We start from the raw sequence: 6000 nt of genomic DNA, 5'->3' as shown, positions 1-6000 counted from the left end.
CTTATATTGTAGAATTGATCCATCTCCATGGCAGAAAACGTTTTTCCCCCCCAGACAGCTGCTACCTTGCAAGTCAATGAGCTCCATTTAGAGAAAGCATCAGATGCGTCTGCTGAGCAACTGCAGCTCTGATTTGAGTCTCAAAGGAGTTGAGCCCTTGACAGAGCTGCATATGTGATCAGTGGTGGCACCTGGGCCTGTTTTGCTGTCGTCGGGTGACCGTGACCACGGTGAGCACTGGTGCAAACATCTCACCTCTTTTTGTGCTCAGTCAGAAATGGCCAAACGGTGTCAGCCCATTGTCTTCATTGGAGGCCCTTGCTGATACCATTCTGCTGCATGCAAAATGAGTTGTCTCTCTTGAAGTGGGGTCTAAACACCAAATGCCTTCACGTGCCAGTATTGGAGTGACCAGTTGTTCATTACTCAGCAGCTTTAAGTTGGATGTTTAATAACTATCTGTATATAGAGAAATAAGCTAGATCAGTGTTTCTCAACCTTTTCAGGTTGGTGACGCCATATTCAAAGTCACAAATCTTACGTTTTTAGTCTTACTTTAATAATAAACATAGGGGATAACGATCATCCTGTACTTACTACAGCTGCTGCTACCATCTTTGACCTCACAACCTTGGAAGGTTTTGGCCTCCCTGCCGTTACCCTGAACATTTGGCTTTAGAATTGTAAAAATAAATAAATAAATAAATAAATTTCAACACTCCTGTTTTGCTTTCTGTCACCCCAGAGGTTGTGACCCATCAGCTGAGCAACACCGAGCTAAATTAAGCTGGAACTAGTCACATCTCATTTCCGTGTAGCAACTAATTGTTACAGCGATTCCATTAGAGCGAACAACCTGCAACGCTGCCGCTGATTCCAGCTGCAAGATGTTGATACAGAGGACTGATCCTCCAAGGTCTCATCCCCCTCGAAAATATCTCCCCCTGGACCTCAGCAACTTCTCAGCCTGGGTCTGCAAATAATGCAGGTGAGTGTTCATTACAACAGTGTCTTTGCAAGAAACATATTTTACCTCATGAAAACTAGTTACCCTTGATGAAGTGGTTTGCAGGCAGGGTCCACAGAAAACGCTTTAATTCAGGGATGAGCAAACTACGGCCTGTGGGCTGGATCCGTCCTGTCAGGGCTTGGATCCAGCCCACGGGATTGCCAGCCCCATGCCACAGTGGGGCTAAAACAGGCTCCCTGCCCTGGCCCCGCACCACTCCCAGAAGCGGCTGGCACCATGTCCCTACGGTCCTTGGCAGCGGGAGGGCAGAGGGCTCTGTGCACTGCCCTCGCCTGCAGGCACCGCCCCCACCCCCGCAGCTCCCATTGGCCGGGAACAGGGAACCGCGGCCAATGGGAGCTTCGGAGGAGGTACCTGCAGGCAAAGGCAGCGTGGGGAGCCCTCTGTCCTGAGCCCCTCTCTGCACCCTGCATGCCCTCCCTGCCCCAGCCCTACATTCATGGCCCTGCATGCAATTTCCCACCCGAATGTGGCCCTTGGGCTAAAAAGTTTGCCCACCCCTGCTTTAATTGCTGGTGCTGCCCTGGAATGGCGAGTGACAACTTGTTTAGATCAAGCCAAGGCTGGTATCCAAGTGGAGATATTCCCTACTGCTCACTTGCTTTGGGGGGCGGGGCTGACTTCCCTGCAGTGAGAGGGTAGCATACGTCTGGTCCTCTGATCTTAGCCAGGTTTCCCTCTGTTTTCATCCACCAGAGCAATTCTTCACCAACGAGCTTTGGCCGGAGGCCTCTGGCTGCTACTGCCGTAGCTGAGGGCTGATCTACGCTTAGGGGAGGGGTAGCAATGGCCGTGGGCTGGGTGTTGATTGAATTGGAGCCATGTGCCTGTGTCAGAACACAAACCAATTAGAAATCCAGAGCACGGTAGCATGGCCTTCTGAGGGAACAGCGTGGCTGGAAAGCAGGACTGGATTTCTGAACAACAAAGCTGCCCTCCTGTTTTTCTAGTGTTAGGGAACCAGGATTTCATGTGCATTCTTTGTAAACAAACAGGATTGCACCCAAGAAATACCTGCCTCATAGCATCAATTTCCTCTCCTAAAAGCAAGCACCCAGCAAGGCCTTGAATTTCAGGTAACTCAGGGGTGGGCAAACTATGGCCTGCGGGCTGGATCCGGCCCCTCGGGGCTTTGGATCGAGCCCATGGGATTGCCACCCCCGTGGCCCCGCGCCATTCCCAAAAGCGGCCGGCACCATATCCCAGGGCAAGCAGGGAGCAAACCCTGCCCCCAACCTCTGCCCTGAGCCCCCTCCCACATTCCAGACCCCTCCTGCACCCCAACCCCCTGCCACACCCTGCACCCCATCCTGACCCCCTGCCGCACCCCACCGCCCTGCCCCGAGCCCCTTCATACACCCTGCACCCCCAACCCCTTGCCCTGAGCTCCTTCCTGCACACCACACCCCCTCCCCACACTAACTCCTGAGCTAACCCCTCAAGTCAGAGGGGCAAGACCTGGTGTCACCAAAGCCAGGAGGTGGCTGTGTTGTGAATATTGCCTTTTTATTACTTTGGTGTAAGAACATTCTTCTTTCCAGCTCCTGCCATCTCAAACAGCTGCTTAATTTTCCACCCTCCTATGGTAGGTAACTCTCGTCTTTTCCATATCTGAGAAGCACCAGGCCATACAGTTCGCATGAAACAGTTTCTATCATTATTACTGCTAGGAAAAACAAGTAGTTGTAAAGAAACCTTTTATAGAATCATAGAAATGCAGGACTGGAAGGGACCTCAGGAGGTAATCTAGTCCTTCCCCCCTACGCTGAGGCAGGACCAAGTAACTCTAGGCCATCCTGACAGGTGTTTGTCTAATCTGTTCTTAAAAACCTCTAGTGACAGGGATTCTACAACCTCCTTTGGAAGTCTATTCCAGTGCTTCACTCTCCTTATCATTGGAAAGTTTTCCTTAATAGTTAACTTAACTCTTGCTTGTTGCAGATGAAGCCCATTACCCCTTGTCCTACCATCAATGGACAGGGAGAACAACTGATCACCACCCTCTTTATAACAGCCCTTAACATAGTTGAATACTGTTACCAGGTCCCCTTCAGCCTTCTTTTCTCAAGACTAAACATACCCAGTTTTTTTAAATCTTTACTCATAGGTCAGTCAAGGTTTTCATTTTCCTTGTATCATGTTTGTTGTTCTCCTATAGACTCTCTCCAGTTTGTCCATATCTTAAGGACACTCCTGTTAATACACCCTAGAATATTCACTTTTTTCACAACTGCATCGCGTCGTTGACTTGTATTCAATTTATAATCCACTAGACCCCTAGATCCTTTTCAGCAGTACGACCGCCTAGCCAGTTATTCCCCCTTTTGTAGTTGTGCATTTGTTTTTTCCTTCCTAAGTGAAGAACTTTGCACTTGTCCGGATTGAGTTTCATCTTGTTGCTTTCAGACCCATTCTGTAATTTCTCAAGGTCATTTTTAATTCTATTCCTGTCCTACCAAATGCTAGCAACTACTCCCAGCTTGGTGTCACCTGCAAATTTTATAAGCATCCTCTCCACTTCATTATCCAAGTCATTTCTGAAATACTGACCAGTACCAGACCCAGGACAGACCTGTGTGGCACCATACTAGATATGATCTCCTAGTTTGACAGGAAACCATTCATACCTACTCTTCATTCATTACATTCATATCTACTCTTTGAGTACACAAAAGGAAAAGGAGTACTTGTGGCACCTTAGAGACTAACAAATTTATTTGAGCATAAGCTTTCGTGAGCTACAGCTCACTTCACGGTCTTTTGACCAGTTGTGCAGCCACTGTATAGTAATTGAATCTAGACCACATTTTCATAGTTTCCTTATGGGAATGCCATGAGGCACTGTGTCAAAAGCCTCACTAAAATCAAGATATATCACATCTACAGCTTCCCACCCATCCACTAGGCCATTAACTTTGTCAAAGAATTCATTTAGGTTGGTTTGGCATGATTTGTTATTGACAAGTCCATGTTGGCTACTATTTATAACCCCATTACAGAGGCTTACAAATTGATTAATAATTGGAGTGTTTTTCCAGATACCAAAGTTAGGCTGACTGGTCTATAATTTCCCAGAGTACTCTTTGTTTCCCTTTTTAAAGATAGGCTAACATCGCACCTTCCTTAAGTTCCTTAAGTACCCTAGTGTGAATTTCATCAGGTCCTGGGGAACTGAATACATCTAACTTACCTAAATATTCTTTAACCTGTTCTTTCCCTATTTTGGCTTGTGTTCCCTTCACCTTGTGGTTAATATTAATTGTGTTAAGCATCTGATCATAATTAACCTTTTTAGTGAAGACCGAAGCAAAATAGGCATTACATTAAAGAACTTATGTTTCAGTTGTGTTCAGAGCCTCTTGATCTTTAACCTCCAGGCAGTTATTACACAATAGCATTTCACAAAAAGAATTATAGCAAAAAACCCTGTCTTTGTTCAGTTATACAGTTTTATTCTCTAATAGGTACAATACTAAAATAAACACAAATTAAAAAAAAGTTTTATTAAAACAAAACTGTACAAAAAAGCAGGTATACTACATTTTAATTACAGAACAGTCTACTGTCCAAAAGGCACTAATCCAGAATAGGAGATACAATGATACAGGACTCATTTTAACTATTTTAATCAATACAATAGAGCACTTGTTTCTCTGTCCATTCACATACAGAAACAAGGACTTTTGCTACAGTCATTACACATTGTTATAAATATGAGCCCTACGTATAAAGATGCAGTATCATTCTCCTTGTGGAAGAACTAATTCCAAAATTAAATGTTACTTTTTAAAAAAATATATGAAGGGCACAAAGGAAAAACCTAATAATACTTTGCACTTTTATTGTGCCTTCCATCTAAGGATCTCAAAGCACTTTACAAAAGTTACGTAAGTATTATTATCCCCATTTTGCAAATGGAGAAACTGAGGCACAGAAAGATTTGCCTGAAGGCCACACAAGAAAGTCTGTGGCAGAACTGGAGTTAGAACCCAGATCAACTGACTCCTAGACCTGTCCTTTAGCAACAAGACCACACTTTCCCTTCCATATGTCCTGCATGCTGTTTTACCTAGCTCTGCTTTGACATTTCAGTCTCCCTGTACAGCTATCAATGTTACACTTTATAAATAACTTTCCCACCACACCCAAAAGGGAAAGATTACTTGTTTTTCCTTTTAAACTGTAGCTGAGAGATCCAAAACAATGAAAATCATGGCGCACGCTCCTGCAATGTATTGGAGATATTCAGCAATTTTGAAAAGGTGCTTTCAGAATATTATTTCTGTGTTGCAAGCGTATCAAGCGATAAATGGAGGTTTGGGGCCCTTATTTAATAAGATGTACTAAAATATCCTTACAGCAATGGTCCCAACCGTCTTAGAATAGGGCAACCGTAGTGTGTGGGGTGATTAACAGAACGTTTAGTAATTTTCTTTTTTTAAAAGTAAAGTGGAGGCAGTTCCCACATAAGATGTTGCAGACACGCCTTCCACGGGAGCAAGAATAGACTACAACAGCATGTGCCAATGGAGAGCAAAGGCTGGCTCTCGCTGAGCTCCCATGTGGCCTATTCCTCAGATTACTATTTGGTGTTGCTTTCTAAGGTTCACTCGCTTGTGGTGTAAGATTTTATTTCTCTAACTTTTTGTAGCCTGAAAGCACCTTCCTAACAGAAGGATCCTCTTATTGGTCATCTTCCCTTCCAACCCTGCACTAGTTGGTTCTCAAATACTTCAGGGCTGAGGGCCACCAGGAAAGATTCAGTGGCTGTCCATGGAGCATGGCTGGAGGACTCTTGCATGGAAAGTTCTCTATCCCTGCTAGATTCCACAACAGTTCCTGCCTCCATTGGGAGTAATGGCACAATGAGATTTCCTCCCAGATATATTCTCTTCCTACAGCATTTCGCATAGCCACTGTGGAGTATGTACCCTTTAGTATGGGCAAGTAGCCCTTGTTCAAATAATTGA

This window comes from Lepidochelys kempii, chromosome 3, assembly GCF_965140285.1.
Source record: "Lepidochelys kempii isolate rLepKem1 chromosome 3, rLepKem1.hap1, whole genome shotgun sequence".
NCBI lineage: Eukaryota > Metazoa > Chordata > Testudines > Cheloniidae > Lepidochelys > Lepidochelys kempii.
The sequence above is the reverse complement of the archived record's forward strand: the minus strand, read 5'-3'. Positions refer to the sequence as shown.